At 41.6% G+C, this 20246-nt stretch overlaps 1 protein-coding gene across 1 annotated transcript in view; it reads left to right on the top strand.

The window, feature by feature from the left end:
- Positions 1 to 20246, top strand: part of FAT4 (FAT atypical cadherin 4) — a 121050-nt gene that overhangs the window by 6594 nt on the left and 94210 nt on the right. The window lies entirely within an intron of this gene.

Here is a 20246-nt window from a genome sequence, read left to right as displayed (position 1 = left end):
ATCCTCTCTGAAGTGATTGTCAGGGATTTTAAGCACTGCTCCATCTCAGAGATGTGATCCCATCCTGCTGTGTGTGCAACGTGCTACTGATGGTCATGTGTTGACCAACAGTAGAGTATTGGAAAAAGATCTGTTTTAGCAGTGCTGCTGGTTAAGTAATCCATGCTATTTTTATGAGAATATTCCTGTTGTGTAGGGCTTTGTACCCCTGCTAACAATTCGTAAAAGAGACACCTTTATCATTTTTCCTTACTATTGTGTCACATTTTGTCTTGGTGGACAGTTGTTTTGAGGGTCAGGCCTTTGCCATTGGGCATTTGGATCACGACCCTTCAGCTCTGAGTTTGAGCAAAGAGTTTCTTGGCTGGGGAAGGACTCATAGGAGACCCAACCCCATGGCTGCAATATTCTTACGTGTTGTAAAAGCATTTAACATGAGTATTTGCTGAACAGGGAAGAGAACAACCATTGAAACTTCAAACAAGTTTTACATTGTTGAATGCAAACCACTTCTGAAATCACAAGCAAATGTTTTATTCTGTAAAGAACACTGAGAGGCATAATTGGGAGTTAGAATTTCCTATTACTGGTTGTATCTTTATAGCCTCTAAAATGTGCCTTCTCCCAAATGTAATTAGCTTACTGTGCTTCTTTGTAAATGTATTATAAATTATAATCAGCTTTCAACTTTCAAAAACATAACCATATGCAGTCTTCCTCTTAACTGATGGGATTTCTCTGGGAGGCTTTTGCTGTCCAGCACAAGAGCTGCTACAGTGGCATTCTGTGTGCAAGCTGACTGTCAGTGGGTGCTGAATGAGCAACACAACTTTTTTTTCATATATTTATATATATTTTTTTCTATTTGATTTTGTTTGTTGGTTTTGGTTTTTTTTTTTTTGTGGGGAAAAACCCATGAGTATTGTGTATTTTCTTTCTTCTCTTATGAAGAGTGTTGGGTTTTGTGTCTCGGTATGGTTAAAGAAAAGGGAAAAATAGTAATAGGATAGTCTTAACAATATCTACATGATTATTCTTCATTGCCTGCCATGCTCTCTGCCCTGATGCCAGAAATCATCTTAATTGCAGTGTGGCATGTGAGAGAACCACTGGCACGGAGAACAGCAGGAGTAAGGAAGTTAATGGATCTTTTGTCTGATACAGACTGCAGCCGTGGGTCTGGGTGACAGGTACCTGGTGTGAAATAGAGATATTTACAGTTTTGAAGCAGTGACTCGGCTTTGTCTGGCAGTACAAAAGAGGAGCAGGCTTGCATGAAACCACTTGCTCGGGAAGTGAATTAATCCTTGTCCTTGGAAGTGGTGTGATTCTCCCCCTCCTAAATTCTGTCACTAATTTATTTACCTTCTAAAATAATATCAAATACATGGAAAAGATCCACCTAGTGCCCTAACTGAAGAAGAAAGTATCTTTTTAATATTTATCATCCATCCCTTGTCTCTGGTCACTTTGTGACCAGAGTGTCTAAGGGCAGAACTTTGCAGTGGCAGGACTGTGGGGAATCCTTGCTGAACCCAGAGCAGCTGACGTGCCTTGAAACTGAACAGTTCTGTTATTTTCAGTAAAGTAACAACAAAAGTTTAGGAAGCAAAATGTTTGTTTACAATTTGTGGTTTGTGTTTTCATCGCTAGCTTTTTATCTTGTGTATGTTTCTGTGTTTGTTGTTACTATATGGAAAGAACAGCGGTGGTGGGGTGTGTGTCAGGAAAATGCAAGTAGTGAAGTAAAGCTTTCTTCAAATACCAAATATTTGAGATTCTAAAGGAAACTCAAGTGCTTCTTCCAGTGTATTTCACAGCTAGATGGTGTAATTTTGGATGGTAGTTGTTGAATCTGAAAGGTTGTTTTTAAATTTTATTTTGGGTTTTTATCCTACTTGTAATCTACAGTGACAGACCAGTGTGTGAATGTGTTTGGTGATCAGTCTCAGCTTTTCTCCCTGTTGTATTAATCATTAGGTTAATACAATCATCACTCTTGATCTCATGTGAAAAAGAATAATTTAGGTGTCTTAAAGGGGTCCCTTCAGTTTGCCATTCCAAATCTTTTTTAATATTTCTGCTGGTGGAAAAACAGCAACTGCTAAACTCCTTTCTCGTGGCTTTCCAACATAAATCCTCTTTTAACCTTTTGGACAGGGCTGAGGGTTTCACCACCATGATTTTATATTTAATACAGAATGGCTGATGCCTGCTGGCATCCCTTGCACACCTCGTGGCTCCCCTCAGCCCTGCCTCCCCAGGCACTGCATGCTGTGGGATATTTTGGGTGGCCTTGTGGTGTACCCTGCTTTGTGTCTGGCAGCAATAATAGGAACCCAGGGACAATACCTCATCTTCTGTGCTGTGTAACCAGGGATTAAGAGGAATTAGACAGGATCTGCAGTTTGTGTGTTTAACCCTTCAGTGGGTGGCTTCCTTGAAGGGAGTTGTGGCCCTATGTATATAACTTAGTGATTCATGTATCATCTGTGCCAGGGGGGTAACACTTTGGGAGGTGAACTCCTCAACATCTTTCATATACTTTAAAAAGGTTCATAGCTCCCAAGGAAGGGAGGAGAGGGGTGTACATGAGGACAGTGTATAAACTTCAACTGAAAGATTTAGTGGTGGCGTTGATTTTAAAATGGAAATACATGGAGAGGCAGATCAGCAGTCCTGTTGGTGCTTTTTACCTGGGAATGTTCATGTCCTCTCAGAAGAGGGGGGTTGTCTTCATTTGCAGGCAGGGTGAATTGAGATGCTGGGTTTTCTTTTTGTAGCTTCATCTTGTGAGTGCCTCATGGTTACTGTAGGCACAGAGTTTGTGGTGATTGGGGTGGGGACTGTGGCCAAACCTCATCCCCAATGGGCACAGCTGTGCAGGACAGGTGAGCAGCATTGAAGGTAAGGAGAGCCCAGGGCACTGCCCATCCACCAAAGGGAGCAGAGGGCACACAGGTGCAGGGCATCAGCAGGAGGGGATGAAAGGCTGGGCTGAGGGATAAGAAGGGCAGATGGTTGAAGCTTTCTGAAGTGTTGTGGTGTTGCTCTGTGTGGGCTGAAGCTTTCTGGAATTGTATGGTGACACTCTGTGTGTTGTGGCTGTCTCAGCTGTGACAGATTGACACTGTTGGGAATCTTGGACTTCCAAGCTGGGGAAACGTTTCTGCCTTATTCAGGTAAGATGTGGGCATTTCAGCCAATGCTTGGTTAAAATCTGGGCCTTAATGAAGAAAGGCAGGGTGAATGGCCCTGGCCTCCTGGAAAGATAATCACAGGAGGGTTTGCCTTGACTCAGCAGGACCTGCAGCCATTGCCATAAATCTAGGATTGCATGGTGTGAGGAGCTGATGTGGAGCTTTTTGTCTCAGCCCAGGCTGTGTCCTGTGGCTGTGCTGGTTCTGTGTCACTCCTGCATCCAGGACTGTGGTGTCCCTCACCATCCCACTGAGAGAGGAACAGGGGTCCAGACACTGAAGGTGCTGCTTCTCCAGCCAAGCTGGCTAATGCAAGGCTTTAAATTTAGTAAGGGAATTAGAAACCCACTTCAGAGAAGTCTTATCTGGCATGTCTCATAGTTACCAGCACAAAAAAGAACAATGGGGTTCTCCTTGTATTCATGCTATTTATAAATTGGTTCATTCTTTAATGATACATGGCACATCAATTGTTGCCTGAAAAAGGAAACTGCTTATGAAATGTTGGAGTAAACAATGAAAATCTGCTGCCTTGTCCCAGCTCCAAAGACACTTTTTTCCCCCCTTCCTAAAACTGATATTGCTGGTTCTAAGAAATGTGTAATTGTTTAAGTTACTGCTGTCATTTGCATGATATGAAAAAGGATCTCTAAGCTGTTCTTGAACTAGAGTGTGAGATGAATGTTCCTTATGTGGAAAACTATTCAAAACCAATTTGTGTGTTTTGGTTCAAAGTTGGCCCTTTTTTCATCCTCTCTAATTTCTTTAATGAATCTGCCTTGCTACATGTTCTTAATATCTAGAATTTCTCATTTCTTTGCTATTTTAGCAGCCTTTGGGCATTTTTGCATGTGAGGTCACCTAATAATTTTTATGTTAAAAATCACTAGACTTCTAAAAACAACATTCTTTATTATGGAAAATATTATTTTTCATGCGTCTCTAGTACAAACACTAGACATTATAGCCAAAAAAACAGGGCAAAATTTTCATGTGCTTATTTTTGCTAAGTGTTAAATTCTTCATACAAATCTCCAAATGCTTCTTGGGTCCTATAGATGTTAATAAGTGAGTCCTTTTCCATGTAAAATGATATCCCCAGGGCTGAGGGAGTGCAGTGCTCTTGCCATGTGTTAGGTGAAGCAATGAGTGGCTGCCCGTTTGCTCCAGGAGTTGGTCTCCAAAGCCTGCTTTGCCCTTTTGGTGTCCCCAGCCCTCACCTGTGTTTTACTGGGGCAGGGCTGTGTTGGTGGTGGTGTCTGAGACCTTTGCTGTTGTTCTTGTGCAGTTTCTCTGAGGCTGCACCTCACCAAAGGATGCTCATTCCCTTTGGACTGGCAGAAGTTTCCACATTCCGAGCCTCTCCAGGTTTGAATTGCCACTCCCTAACCCTCCAGGAGCAAGGTGTCCATTTAATTTATATCAAAGCAAGCCCTTGGCATGACATAGTTGTGCTGGTACAGTTTGTTTTAACTGTGTCTAGACTGGGGAGCAGCACTGCTGGTAACTCAGTTTGGTTTCTTGCTCTGTGGAGACAAGCCCTAGCACACTCGTGTCCCAGGTTAAAAAAAAGGAATTTATGGGAGCTGAAATTGAAGTGAAACAAAAGAGTTTTCCTCACGTGTTCCCCAAGCCTGGAAAAGCAGATCAGAATGGTGCATCAGTGCCATACTGATTTGTTTCAGTGAATTTATAGCCTGGCTGGGCTTTGCCAAGAATAATAGCAGCTACGTTAGAGAAACTGTGTCTTTGTTTTACTGAGACGTTTCTCTCTATTCTAATAAATCTTATTTTTAATTAGACCCTCAGTCTAGACTGTCAGGCAGGTTTGTTTTTACAGTGCTCTATTTTTGTTTACTTCCTCGCAGGGAAAACATTCCAAAAGGACAGTAGAACAGATGGAAACTGATAGCCATGATCACACTGTAAAAATACATTGAGCTGCATTAGTTAATGCAAAAGAATTTCAGAGGGCCTGTTATGAAGTGGTAATTTATGTGCCAACAGCTATGCAGAAAGTAATGGAAACAAGAGTTTGCCTCAGCATTTCATGTCTGTAGCCATCACACATGCATGCTGATGGTAGGTAGGCTGTGGCTTGTGTTGACACAGCCTTAGTAAGTCATCTTGGTCTTAAATGAGTGTGCAAGGGTTCTGCTGCAATTAATGCAGGCCTCCGGAGCTACAGACAGAAGGGCATTCAGCAGCTCTGAGGCTCACAGGTGGAAGAAGATGCTGCTTCTTTTGGAGAACAGCATCTTGTTGCAGATGCTCCTCTCCAAAGAGCATCTTCTACCTTCTCGTCCTCTTCACTCTGTCCCAAAGGTGGCATCATCCCATGGGCAAGTTTGGGTTCCCTGCAGTGCCCCTGTGAGGATATTATGACTCCCAAGAGCCCTGTGAAGCTGGTTTGGATTCTCTAATAGAGCTGAAACATGAAGACAGGGTCTTCCTCATGGATGTTTAAGTGAAATGAATGGGAATAGGTTTGTGATGTGCCATATATTGAGCCTTGTGAATAGTCCCTCTCCAGCTCTCTTGTAGACCCTTTTAGGTGCTCTGAAGTCTCCCTGGGCTCTTCTCCAGGCTGAACAACCCAGCTCTGTCAGCCTGACCTGACACAAGAGGTGCTCCAGCCCTCATGTCATCTCCTTCTTATTAAATTGTTTATGAATGGCACTGATAAAACGGATGGGCTGGAGCCTTTGCGTTTTACAAGTTACTTCTGACTCCTTTCCAGGCCCTCAGTTGGATATCTCTTTTATGGGGCACCTTAAGAGCACAGAGCTTGGCTGTCTCTGTTGCTGATGGGAAGCAAGAGGGGATTTATGAGCCGGGTTAGGACAGCAGCTGCTTTTGGAGCTCACAGCTCATTCCTGTGCTCTCTCCTGGTGTGTCCTGCCTTTGGGAGCAGGCTGTGCCATCCTGCCAGGGCCTTTCTGCCACGTGTCACCTGTGGAGCCGCTCATCCCTGGGCCATAACTCTGCGCTGATACTGCTGCCCATGCAAGGTTATCATCTGCTGCTTAAGCAGAAATTAACAAAAGACTCCTTTCAACCCAATGAGTTATGCCAATGAGTGTTAGTTTTGGTTATAAAATAATTTAATGTTTTTCCTCAAGGATTTCTCTGGAGGTAGTTTGTTTGAATTTTAATGCTTCTGAAGCCTTTTCAAGATGTTTTCTTTGTCTAAAGCAGAAATAAGAAGAACATTAATGTAAGGTTTTAACCAAGTGCTCCATACCTAGTCCTCTTTGGGTTTTAAGGCAAACATGTAGTTTTATAATAACCCACACTTTTCAGCACTGAAAGTTTTGTGGGTTTTTTGACATCAGTTTGTTTTTTGGGCCAATCTAGGAGAAGACTATTAGTTCCAAGAACATGTATATGATGTTTCACCTACCTAGATGTGTAGTCCTCTTGCTGGGCTATGAACAGAATTTATATCCTACTTGTACCAAATTAATTGAAGTAGCATTCAACACCAGATAGCGTGGCTCTGTGTAATTCAGTGCTAATTGGCTTTCAAAACAAGAATTTGATCTGCAGCGTCCTGAAGCATTTAGGGAGGGAAAAAATCCCAAGTTCCCATCATAGGGCACTATGTGTATTAGGACAGAAAACACTGCTTTAAGCTGGAGGGGTGTGTTTGCCACGGGCACTGTGCATGGGGAAATAAGTGATTCTATTTCCCTCCAAGTGTATTAGGGGAGAAATTGTTCCTTGGAGAGAGCTGGGCTGAGTGCTTTTCATGTCAACTCCTTTCTGGATCATTTTTGATAAATTAAGAGAATTCTCCTGAAGTAGTTCAGAGGAATAAATAAGATGCCAGAGCTGTGCTGCACATCTGTAGTATATGTGTTTAAAGCTTGAATTTTCCATAGGGGTTTTATTCTATAATATTACACTTCAAGGTTCCTGGTGTTTTCCCCATTTTCATTCTTTATTCTTTTCAATACAACATTTCTTTTTAATCTATCAAAGTGTCATGCTTCCTGAAATATTGAAGACATGTTGCTATTACAAAGCTGTTTAGAAACAGAAGGCAAACTCAGTAGTTGATTGTACTCCTAATCTTTTGAGACCTGCAGTTCTGAGTGTATTTAAATGACTTTTTTTTTTTCCTGAGCATGATTCTAGTCCCTTTGAAAGTTGCCTTATAAATGTTTTTATGCCTGCTTGCTTTGAGGAAAGAATTTGAGCCTTTATGATTTCAGTGAACGCATTAGTGAAAATCCAGATTTTTAACCCCAGTAGGGTCATGTCAGATTGTCTGGAAACTAATTTATGGTGGTGACTTTCTTACCACTGTTTTCTTCCTTTAGCAGTGCCCTTAGCTCCTGCATTTTAAACTTTTCAGGAATTAGCCTGTTTTATTTTATTTCTACCTATACATTTCTAAACTCCAGATAATTCCTATGGTCAGCACTGGAAGTTGTGCAGGGTTTTTTGACATCTGTTTGTTTTTTGGGCCAAGCTACCAAGTGGGGTTGCAGTTCCTTCAACGAGGTTAAGTGTTTGTGTTGAGATCGTAATTAATTAAACACATGCACCAATACCTTGTTATTTCAAGCCCTGGAATTAAAAAACTCAGAGCATTGCCTGGCCTGCAGCAGCAGAGAGGGGAGGAAGAGGGAGGGGACTTTTTCTTGCAGGGCAGGATGATATGGGGTAGGAGCAAGCTGCCAAAACGCTTGGATCAGACTAAAGGAACACAGATGGCTGAGGCTGATAAAGGTGTCTCTTATTGTGTTGGTTTGTTGTTTTTTTTTAATTCTTTCTCCTCAGCACTGTTTTGAGTTTGTGTGTGAGGGACGGGTAAGAGGGGAGGAAGACAACTGAATTGTATGATGTGTTTATTTGGATACATTTTACAGCCTAGGAAAGGAGTTGAGTGAATTCAATACTCCTCAGTAGGATGCCAGAGGCTGGAGCTAAGCCCTCCTTTTAGGTTTCTGTAACAAATGAACAATAATGGATCTTCAGGGATTTATGTCCTGCTGTCCAACCTTCAGTTCTTATCTGCTAATAGAAAAATCCCCATCCACTGCCTGGAGTAGCTTCTAAAAATTGGGCTGAGAGGCCTTGGAAGTGTGTGGCTGCCTCTGTTCACAACCAGCTCTCCTCTCACAGGCCCCTTTGTGTCTCCTGGACCCCCAGGGGATTTATCACTGTGAAAATTTATTTATTGCCATGCTTTATGATATCTGTGTGTAAACATGAGCTGTATATACAGAAGACACCCATGTACATACAAATAAATGACCTTCAAGAAGGAGGTGCCCAGCTCTGCCTGGTGGAAACCAGGCCTCACCACAGGACAGGGATGTGTTAAGGAATAACAAGTCCCACAGACTCTAAATCTGGGCAAAGCCCAGTTCTTCTTAGCATTTGTTATTTATTGTTCTAGAAATTAACTGGTCACTGCTATCTGGAGATGTCATGTGTGAACTTTGAAGCTGCTTGCAGGAATAAATCACTGCCACCAGACGTGGTGGCTGTTCCAAGTCTGTCAGAGCTGTTCCACCCATGAGCAGCACCATCCATCAGGGCAAGGCTGAGGAGAAGGGATGAGAAGCAAGGCCTTTTTTCCCTATTTAAAGCAAAATCTTTAGAGATTTCCCTATTTAAAGCAATTTCTTTAGAGGGCCCTAAGATCCTGGCCTTGTGAATCATGGTGGTAGTGTAGCTGGAAATCTCCAAGGTGTTCTTCCCAGTGAGCATGGAAGAAAAATGGTACATGAGACACACTAGGGCAAATAAATTTAATTTTGGATATCTTTTTTTAATTTGCAGTCCTTAAGTTGAAATATCACAGTTGTTTTTCATAAAAACTAGGATATTAAAAATCTAATTGCAAAGTCATACTCCTAATGGTGTAACTTAGCTTCATACAAATCAGGGCTAATTTGATCTGTTGTCTTCTAGATAATCTTTTTGCCCTTCCTTGCTCATCCCACGTGTATCTGTTTTTAAAACACCCATGGAAATACAATTTACAACAGTCAAACTGCTCAGAACTGATGGAGGGAGACAGTCTTACCTTCTGAGATTTAGTGCCATAGAAATGAGTGTGCTTTTCTGATACCATGGGGTCTCACATGTGCAACCAGTCTCTTCTAAAAACACACCCGAATATTATGTTTATTAATTGTGGCTACCACTATACCAATAGAAAAATAAGTGCAGTCCAGCTACATTCCCTTTTCTTAAAAAAAAAAAAAAAAAAAAAAAAAGCCCCTTTGTGTGAGTGAGAAAATGCTACATTTTTTTTTTCCCTGTAAAAATATAACATTGTTATTACAGCTTTGGCTCTCTAATGGTTGTATGAGCATGAGAATCTGGAGTATATGAAAGAAATTATTCCTAAACAGTGGACTGACTTTCCTTTGGTTATGCTAATTTTCCTTTGCTGTAACTCGCTTTTATTTAGTTAAATTGCTCTTAATTTACATTGGTAGAACCAAGCAGAAAATAAGGCCCTGAGTACACGAGAAAGACCTCCTATTTGTGGGAATTAAAATCTATATTGAAAGTGACATGGGGTAAACACTAAACATCTAACAAATGCTTGGCCCTTGCCAAGGAAATAAAGAAACCAAGACATTCTGCAGTCTGTAGTTGGGCACTTTACATGGCTGGAGCTCTGTGAAAAGGAATACAAGGCAATGGTGGTAGCACAGTGCTCCAAGGACAAGAACTGGGGTTAAGTTTTGCTGCAGGGCAGCTTGATGGGGAGCAGTTTTGTGGGAGCCTGGGCTGAGAAGTCAAACTCCAGAATGCAATTTGTAAACAAATACACTGCTCCCTTCTCATATAATTACAAATAATTGAGTATTAATTTAGAGGCATTCTGTTGTGGCATAGTTTTAAAAAGACAAAAATTGGCTCTTTTGTCTGACTTATGTAGGGACTTGATGTCCACACAGGGACCTGTGTGCCTTACTTAAAGTAAGCCACTATATTTGGGATTTGGCTGAATTTCAGTGGTAGATCCCATAGTAGATGCAGGTTTCTGTTTATACTGGGAATAGCAACCAGGAAATCCTTCTGGAATGCTTGAGAGCAGGTTGGTGGTGACAGGTCCACCTTTCTGAGGCTCCAACTTCACCTGCACATGGAAGGGTGTGAAATTCAGTGGTTCATAAATACTTAGTCATGTTTAGGTGGCAATCTCCTGATAAGATATTCAGTTTACTCATATATATATAATTTTTAATTTTAATTTCAGAAAGCTGCATTGGAATGAAAGAATTGTTCTTAGTGGGCTGAAATATACCTTTCACCACCACTCCAAAATCAATTTTATTATGGTTCCAGCAAGTATCTGTGTGTGTATTTCTTCATTTGAAAACCAGAAGGCTGGTGTTTGGAATAAAGGATTCTGAAACAGAAACAGTGCATTAAATTTCCTTTGCAACTTCCTGAGACGTTGATTAATTGGGACAGTCAGCATGGCTTGCTTTTAGAAAGAAAAAGCTTAATGATTAACTAAATTCTTTTTCTGGCCCCCCACTGAGCATATAAAACGGTTATAAAGGAATGTAGAAGAGGCACAGTTGGAGTTGTTGTTGTTGTGCACAATAAAAACACAGGCAAATATTTCACAATATACTAAATGTAGCCAGAAACATTAATTTCCATGTGATAGCTATCAAGATCTTAATATACATGTGCTCCAGGTCATTTGATGGTTTTGGGAGAGAAAAGCTGTCACAATCTGCGGATTTTAGGTTCAGTAACACCTACCTTGAACGAATTAGCAACACTTTTTTTGTGTTTTGCAAACCAGGGATTTGATAAATTTTTACCAATGCTAAGCCAAATGACATTGCTCTGGCTTGACATTTCTAAGTGCTTGGTGAAAAGTAACAGGGCTTGAAATGTGCCCTGTCCAATGTGAGATTTCTTTTTTTTGTCATCTGGGGAGATGAGAACTTTGCCCTGTAAGTAAGGGAATTGTAACCTTGTCCAACACAATTGACAATGGCTATCATATCCCACTTGTAATTCCATGTTGTTGGTTACCACCAGCAATGATTGCATCTTGCTGAAAAGTGTAATTATGTAGCTCCTGAATGAATCCTACGCAATTTCCAGGGTTTTAGAGATACCAACGTGTGTTGCCACTACAATTTTTGCTCCTGTTCGATAACATCAGTTATTGAACTGATTCAATATTCTCTGCTTTTAAACCAGGGGTCTTGAGAGAATTAATTTTGGAAAATTCTGCTCTATTGGGGAAGAGTTGTCTTTATGTTAGCTGATAGCATTTAGGAAAAATCACAGCAATCTGCATTCTTTATTTCTTTCCCCCCAGTGATGTGAAGCAGAATAGTAGGATATAGCTGTGTGATTCACCACAGCCTTACAAGAGTTTATGTAATGTAGTGGCAGTCTTGAATCCATTTAACAGATGTTATGTATAGATTTAGGTGAAAGTTACACCAGGCTTTAATTTATATGTTTTGAAAGATATATCCTCTGTTGAACTACTTTATAAATATGCCATTGGAGGCTTACACAGTCAATGCCCATCAGCAGCTTCCAGCTCAGTGTTCTCATCTAATAAGTGCCCTAAAAGTAATTTTCTCTCTAAGATATTAAGTTCAGCTAGTGGTAGTTTCCCACTTGCCAGCTTGTGCACTCCTAAGCATTGGAAATTCCATTTTATCACGACAGAGGATGGCATTAGGTCTCTTAGAGTGTGTGAAAATCTCCTCAGAAAGATTTACAGCTCCAATCCGAGCCTAACATATACTTCTGAGGGATTGTTTGTGTTACAGGCTGATAGGTTTTGTCTGGCTCCCCTGGATTTTGAAAACATTGGTGGGATGGTGACATGCTGATGGGATGGTGTGGTGGTCTCTTGTCTTGAGGATTTACTGTCTTTTGAGGAATGTAAATTCTGCTCTAGGCTGGTTTGCATTAATTTTTAATGGTGACAGTGGCTCTATTTTCTGAAAACAGCCTGCACTGGACATGGGTATGAAAGCATTCAACAGGTTTGGAGCATCTGGACAGTCTCCTGGGACTGGGTTCCTCTCTTGAGTGGCTGTTTTGGGGTGGGAAGGGATTCCTCTGCAAGGCTGGACCTTCCCTCAATGGGAAGGGCCACCATAATGTGTATATATCCTTGACATAACTGGAGCCAAAGAATAACCCATTTTCTTTAGGATATTCTTTATACTGAGCCTTTATCTATTTTTGTTTTTTCTATAAAATTCTGTTCTCTGTCTTTATTTTTTTATAGTTGCACATTGCAGCATTAACATTTCTCTTAAATCAAAGAGAAATTTGTGTTTTAATTTTTAACAGCACAACTTCTATGTTTAGCAGCTATTCTTTTGAAGCCAGAAATGTTGCAGTGGTTGGGTTTTACCTGTGCTTTGCAACAAACCTGCCCAAAAATAAGAAAGTAATCTAAAGATTTAATTAGTGGTGCAACACCTCTCTCATCCTGGGAGGGTAATGGATTCCAGGAATGAGTGGAATGAAGGAATGCAGCTGCATCCAGGACCAGTCAGGGTTTTCCACAGCCCCAGTGGTCATTGAGGATGAGCATTTGGCTGATGGCGAAGGGATTTTCCCCGGCATGGAGGTTGAGAGCTCTGGCAGCAGAGCAGATAACCACCCTTGGTTTGTGTAAATGTCCTCTTGCAGTGTGTGGAGACCTGGGGAGATGAGGTCAGGACAAGGAAATGGGATGTGTCAGCTTCCCCAGGGAAAGAGATGGAGCCTGTGATCCATTTAAATACCTTTACTGTAAAAGACAGGTACTATACTTTTTTCTTGAAATTGTAGTCTGGTTTTCTCTGTCATTGGTGGCACCCACAGGATTTACACTCCATTGCTAATTTCCAAATGTTGATTATCAGTGTGTGTGTGTCTGAGTGAGTAATCATTTGTATTTATTGTTTTTGTTTAACACTTCTTCCTGCTCTGTTACTGGCAGCGGTATTTGATTTATTTCTGTGATTAATTCTTGCCCCTTTGAAATCCACAGAGCCTTTAAAAAAAGAAGAAAGAAATCCTAACAATAATAGTAGCATTCAAACTCCTTTATCTTCATTTTGTTCCAGTGCAGTGGTGGATATTCCAAATTCTCCATGGTAATAGGGAAGTATTTCAGAAGCAAATATCTTGCCAGATCTTTGCATTTTCCCTACAATTATTGCTAAGGAGAAAGAGTACTTTATCAGCCATAGGCTTTGTAGCGCCAGAACACGGACGTTTCAAGCTGATGCAAATGAGAATTCTCTTTCCATTGTGAGTTTACTGCTGAAGCAGTGCAGTTTTTTTTTTTTTAAGAACCAGGGTTCTTTTCTTAGAGAAACTTGCCTGGCATCTCTTTGGTAGGCGGGCGGCGCGGGGCATCCCCGCGGTTCCTTCCAGGCGGAGCAGAAAGGTCTCTCCTCGCCTGGGCCGCCTCTGTTCCGCAGGGATTACGTGCTTTAGCTGCTCTCCCTTTGTGTGCTGCATTCAGGGCTCTGCTGCTGGCCCTGCACTGGCCACAGTGGGGCTGTCCTGCTGACACGGAAAGAGCAAAGGCAAAAAAGAGAGCTGAGCGTTTGGCTGCTGCAAAGACAAGGAATTAACCAAGGGTTTTTATGGGTTTGAATCATGGAATGGTTTGGGGACAAGGGATCCTAAAGGCCATCTAGTTCAACTCCCACAGGGACGCTTTCTGCTAGGCCTGGGTGCTCAGAGCCCCCCCACATTCAGCCAAATCAGTTCAGCATTTATTTTTTTCTTGGACATTTGCTGGTCTCAGGTAGACACACATAGGGTTCGCCCCTGACAAGGAGAGAGAATGATGAGGAGGCATCTGACTCCATCTTATCAGAAGGATAATTGATTGCTTTATTACACTGTATTATTCTATACTATATTATACTGTATTACATTGCATCTAAACTGAACCTGCCAAGCACTCAGCCCTGCACACCTGCCCAGAATCCTGTGACTCTCAGCCCACAGTCCTGACACACACACAAAACCCCATCACTGTGGGTAAACCATCTCCATACTGCATTCTACTTTAGCACAACACAGGCACAGCAAATAAAATAAGAATTTTTTTTCCCTTCTCTGAGGTCCAGAGAATGTGAAACTCGGAGATATTATTGGGAGGAGCTGTGCTTTGCTTTTCTCTGTGAGGAGAAATGTGGGGCTGCAGACATCTCCCACCTTTGGCGTCACATCTGGCCTCCACTGCAAGCAGGGAAATAATCTGGTGCTCCTGGAAGTTCTGCCTGATCTTCCAGTGGCATGAAAAAGGGTTTGTTCCTGCACTGTAAATCTTACAAAATCAGGGGTTTGGAACTGCAGAGCTTCTCTACATTAATCAAAGGCACATTCGAGTTGCAATAGCAAGTACATTGTTTTTCCTGTGATAATGTTGTGTTTTTATTGTTTCATTCCCGTAATTTAATCCCATAACATTTTACTTTGGTCTGAATTTAGAATTAGCACTTGTATCATTAAACTGGTGTAATATCTGTTTATTTTACTTTGAGACTTTATGAGATAAACACTATCCTTTCAGAGCAAATATTTATTTATATCTTTATTTATTTTAGTCTAGGCTTTTTATACTAAAAATAGCTCTTGTTGTGTAGGGGATAGTAATGAATGCAGCACTGTCCTTGACCAGGCTAATTACCAAATATTTCAAATTAAGGATATTCATCAAGTAAACCCATGAAAGAAGTGATCTAATAAAAAAAATTATGTTTAAAGAGCTTTCATCCCCAGTGAGATTACTTGCATGAGTCAGTTGAAAAGCATTCACCTTTGTTCACTGACATTTAAGAAGTAAGTAGCTTGGAGCTGCATGTTATGTTGTAGTTATTTAACACTTGTTTAACTACCAGTTCTTTTGTCTGCAATACAGAGGATTAAATGATACCTAATTTGATATTTAAGGCTTCCTTAATTGCTAGAGTAAAGGATTACTGACAGTGAAACTTTAAAAGAATTGCTATGCCAATTATTAGGAGTAATAAAACCACCTCAATTCCCTTTATTAATATGGATAATATCTTATTAAAAATTTGTGCACCTACCAAGTCTTGCCTGCAAGGCAATGGAGCTCTGTGAGACCTGGGCAGACACTGAATCCAGCCCCTCCAGTATAATGTAAGACAGTGTGCATGGAATTGTCTGCATTTGGATTAATGTACTAAGTGTCTTTTCTTTTGTTTTTTTAAATTAAACTGCTCCCTTTGCAGGTTTGATGGGCATTCCTGCCAGGATAAGAACATGCATGTTGGGTGGAAGAAGGAACTAAAAAACTGTTTCATGCATTTGTGAGAGCTAAAATGTGTGTAGAGGAGAAGGGATTTTACTTTTCCTCACAGGCTTCAGTGTTGACAGGTCACTTTTTGAGACATCATTTCTTTGTGGATAAACATCTCAATCCAAATGGAGTTTGGATCAAGTGTGGAGGATCATAGGCATGGGTAGAAATGGGTATCATCATTATATCATCACATTTGAAATATTTTTATGGCTGGCACTGGAATTTGTGTTGCTGTGCCTCGAAAAAGACGGTATATCTTCCTAAGAGTAGTGTATGGATAACTCCTGAGTGTTCCTTATGATGTGCTCCTCACAGCTTTGTGCCATAGCCCAAGAAAATTACCAGGGAAGCAGGGAAAGGCCAGTGTAGGGCAGGACAAATTTCTGGTGCAGGTCCACAATGCTGGGCTTTGGGCTCTGTCACGCTAAGGGGATTACTCAGTCTGTGCCGTGACAGCTCACCCAAAATGTGTCAGGAACGTTAGTCACCTCTTAGTTCAGATTAATGAGCTTTGCATGCTTGTGTTTGGCAGGTTTGGAATAGGTGCTGCCAGTTTTTTTCCCTGTAGCTTGAGAGGTAAGTCACCTAGCAGCACAGCCTGTAGGGAAGGGATCCATACCAGCCCTTGGAACCCCTGTGTCTGCCCTATTTGCTGGGACCTGGTCTCTAAAATCACAGAGCCCCACTGTCTGCTGCCTAAAGCAAGTTTTCTATCCACTTGACTTTGAAATACTACTTTTACTTAAAGGATTGCCAAAGACAGGGACTCTGTCAGTTAAATAAGGTGCTGATTTCCTGCTCAGTGTAGCTAAAGAGCCCACATAACAAGAATATAACCCCACAGTGAAAAAGAACCATCTGTGTGGGTAGTGCTTTTACTGCAATGTTTTGAATCATAATGAAGACACTAGAATAAGCAAAACAAATTTTGACTGCCTTCTAGATGATCTTAGTTCCGAAAGCTCCCTGCTTGGCTCTGAAGCATACTGTTAACTTCTAGAACTGTTCCATCCATATTACAGGATACTTTCCTGTTACTCGTGATTGTTTCTAGCAGGTAGTTCCTACACCTAAACTGTCCTGAATGAATGCAAATGCTTGGTTGTCCACACAGACAAGAATCTCCAAAGCTTTATACTAATATGAGCCTGCTTCTAGAGACATAGTTCAGTTGTGTTCTTGTGAGCTGCATGAGATTACTCATTTCTTAGAGGCAGTCAAGTTTTTCTTACTTAACTTGCTGTTGACAAGTGGCTTTTTTTAAATATAATGCTCTTAGAAGGTCATTTGACTTTTGAGGGTTATTCACGTTGTTAGCCCAAACACTAAAACCTTGTGTCCTTGGGTTCTGATTAGTGACACTTTAATAAAGTCATTTGAAGTTCAGTAGACTGAATTTTCCACCTTTTCTAATGTTTCTATGGTCACAGGGAAGCGACCTGTATTCAATCTTTTAAATGCAAATCTTTTGAAAGTTACTGTGCAATTTTGTGTACCAGGCTTCTTCATGGGTTACAGAAAGCACCCCTATTTTTAAAACTGCTACAGCAGTGTCTTTTCTCTTTCTTTTCTGTTTTCCTCCTCTCTCTTTCTAGTGATGTGACAGCAATTGACTAAACTTGGGTCTTTTGGGATAACAAAGGGTAGAGAAAAATCTTAAAGGTTTTTATTGCCTCACTTGTTTTTTGGCAGGGCCAGGACAGACGAAGGCCTTTCCACTTGATTAGATAATAAGGCTAACGTAGTCTTTGAGTGAAAAATATCTTTGCATTCTGCTCTTCTCTTTTTCAGCAACCCCAAAAGAAGGGGGGTGGCGAAGGAGAAAGCTATGCCTAATCAGCAACAATTAAATCTTTCATGGGGAACTCACTTTGGAGGAATTAATGCATTTTGTATTGCCTAACAACTCGAGTGAACATTAACAACACGTGAGAACTGAGAGGAAGAAAAATTATGGCTTTTTTCCTTTTTTTTTTTTTTTTTGGGTCTTGAGGACCAGGGAAGGGCAGGTCATTGACTTTTGATTTTCATGGGAAGATTGACTCCGGAGCGCTCGCATCTCCAGGAGCGGAGCGAGGGGGTATTGACAGCTGGGCTTTGGGCAGGGGGGCTGAGGGAGCAGGGATGGCTTGGTGGGGGAAAAAACAAGGGGAGATGGAAAACAAAGCCCAGAGAGAGGGAACAGTGGCTGCAGTGTCCCGGGCTGAGGGGCCGCTGCTGCTTGGTGCTGGCTGTGTGTTGTGCTTGGACTCACTGAGGAATATCAGTATAATGAAAGGGGCTGCCCTTAAGTGAGGAATGGTCTGCTGTGGAAGGAGCTAAGAACAATAATTAAAGCTGTTTTTTTTAATTGTTATTTTCAATATTTCTTTCATCTGACACCTGCTTTGCTTGTACTCTGTGATTAGAAATACTCTGAATACTGAGGTGAGCTCATGTAAATACACCAATCCATCTATTCCCCTTCCCAGGTCCTGGATGTGGACACATGGATGTTCATCCAGTCTTGTCACCCCCTCTCCTCAGAGGTAGAAATGCACACCCTGTCCTGTGCTGCCTGTGACTCTCCTGCCTCTGCCAGCACATCCCAGGCTTTTCCCTCCTCCTCCTCCTCCTTCACCCTGCGTGCTCATTCCCAAAACGGTCACAGCCTGCGGGACCTCGACTCGCCATTTGTCTCCTTTTATCCCATTAATCCCGTGTCTTTCTCGTCCCTCCCTCTACCTCTGCCATTATTTCCCACCCTCCCTGCCTGCCAGCAGCTCTATCCCCAGCCAAGTTTCCCCCTTGCAGTGGTTTTTCCGACTTTTTCCTCTGGAAGGTTTTGGTCCCTTTTGGGCATTACTTGTGGGATACAAGGTTGTTATTCAAAATAAATATTATTTTTTTTCCTCTTGAGAAGTCCACACTTCAGGTAAAGTCGCAATTCATTAAAGCCTAATCTCATAAGCTATTACAGTAACTTCAAGGCAAATTAAATTAGTGTGTGGCTTTGCAGGTAAAGGAAGCATGGAAAGAGCCAAAAAAAACAAGTTTGGCCCTTAAATGCTTCCTAAGACAGGATTGTCTCCACTCCTTTAGGCTCCTACCTTGGCACCCAGGCTTTATTTTGGGCTCCAAAATGTTGATACCCCTTGGAGCAGCTAAACAAACCCCTCTCCTTGCTCAGGGTCCCACACCTGGCTGTGTGACCCAGTTGTGAAGGTTTCACCACCTAAAATCTCAGAACCATTTCCTTTTTTCTTTTTTTTTTTTTTTTTTTTTTGGTTTTCACCACTTAACCAAGTTTTGGCAGCAAAAGCCTTGTCGGCCCGTGTCAGAAGTTTCTTCATTCAGTTAAGTCAGGTCATTTAGAGCTGGGAGACTGATTGGAAGCTGGAAAAAACCTGGGAAATAATAATTTCCTTATCCAAAAATAATGAAGAAGCTGTGAGGAAATGGGATCTGCTAGTTGTGTGCTCCTGGAGAGCAGGGTGACAAGAGGTGATGGCTGGACTTTTCCTTCCAGTCTCTGAGGCCAAAGGATAAGCAAGGAGGTAGGAGCTGTCTGATAGCAGCTTTTTTCTGACTCACAAACAAATTACAGAGTTTTTTTTGGGTTTTTTTTTTATATTTTTCTGTACTTTTGAGACAATTTTGCACAGTTTCACTGAGTGTGACTTCATAGATGACAATGCAGTTAAGTACATCTTCATAGCCTGATCTTACAGGCAAATTTTCATTAATTCTTTTGAATTGCCTGTAGTGGGCTTGTGAATGTGTCAAGATATGCAATCATATCAAAGCTGTTTGTTTTGTGTAGATGTGTATGTGATGTTCCTCTGAGAAGTGCTGCCTCCTTTAATAAGCAATACTTACTGTGTATTTTTGGCTTTTTTGAAAAAATTGTTTTGTCATTAATTAGCTGATCTTGTGAAGGCATTCTTTAAGTTTTTTAAAGCCCTGTGAAGTCCATCAGCTGAATTTCCCTTTTTAGAGAGCTGGGGCTCCTTTCACACATGCAGCCCTTAATTTACAGAGTTGCTCTGAATTGGAGCTGCTCTCTGCAAAGGCACAGAGCAGCAATCCAAGGCAGAGTCCATGGTTTTTGATGCTGGCTGAAAGCAAACCGACCCACACTGCCCAGCATCCAAAAAACCCTGGGGTTAGTGCTGCACAAAGATCACTATAGGAAGTGGCTGAGTTGTTTCTTTTTTCCTTTCCTAGCGCTGCCTTTTATCTGAATCCCCGCTTTGCTTGAGCTTTAGAAGTCAAATGAGCAGAAGAAATGCAGTGGATGATTGGAGATGTGTGTGGGAAGAATGGGAGCTGAAGGATTGGCTTTCTGGGGACCTCGCTCAGTTCCTGCCATCCCAAAGAGACCACGGGGAGGTTTATTCTTCCTGACTGCATCTCTGCAGCAGAATAATTGCTTTGAGGATGGCGCTGTGGAAAAACATTTATTTGTCAGATATTGTCTTTGTTTTAATGGTGGTTAAAAAAAAAAACAAACAAAAAAACACCAAAAAAAGAGGAAAGGCAAGCAGCAGAGGGTAGGGAATTGGTCTGGCTAAATGAAAGCGTTTTATGGATAATTTAATAGGCGTAAATGGCATTGTGGAAATCAAACAGGAGCGAATGTTCTGTGTTTCACAAAGTGGCAGCTGTGAGTGCTGGATCATTGCTGTGCCTTGTGAGCCCCTCAGCCCGGGTGGGAGCAGGGGTCTCCGTGCTTGGGATGTGTTGGGGGTGAAAGGATGCAA

The sequence above is a fragment of the Zonotrichia albicollis genome, chromosome 5 (assembly GCF_047830755.1).
Source record: "Zonotrichia albicollis isolate bZonAlb1 chromosome 5, bZonAlb1.hap1, whole genome shotgun sequence".
NCBI classification, from domain to species: domain Eukaryota; kingdom Metazoa; phylum Chordata; class Aves; order Passeriformes; family Passerellidae; genus Zonotrichia; species Zonotrichia albicollis.
The sequence above is the reverse complement of the archived record's forward strand: the minus strand, read 5'-3'. Positions and strand labels throughout refer to the sequence as shown.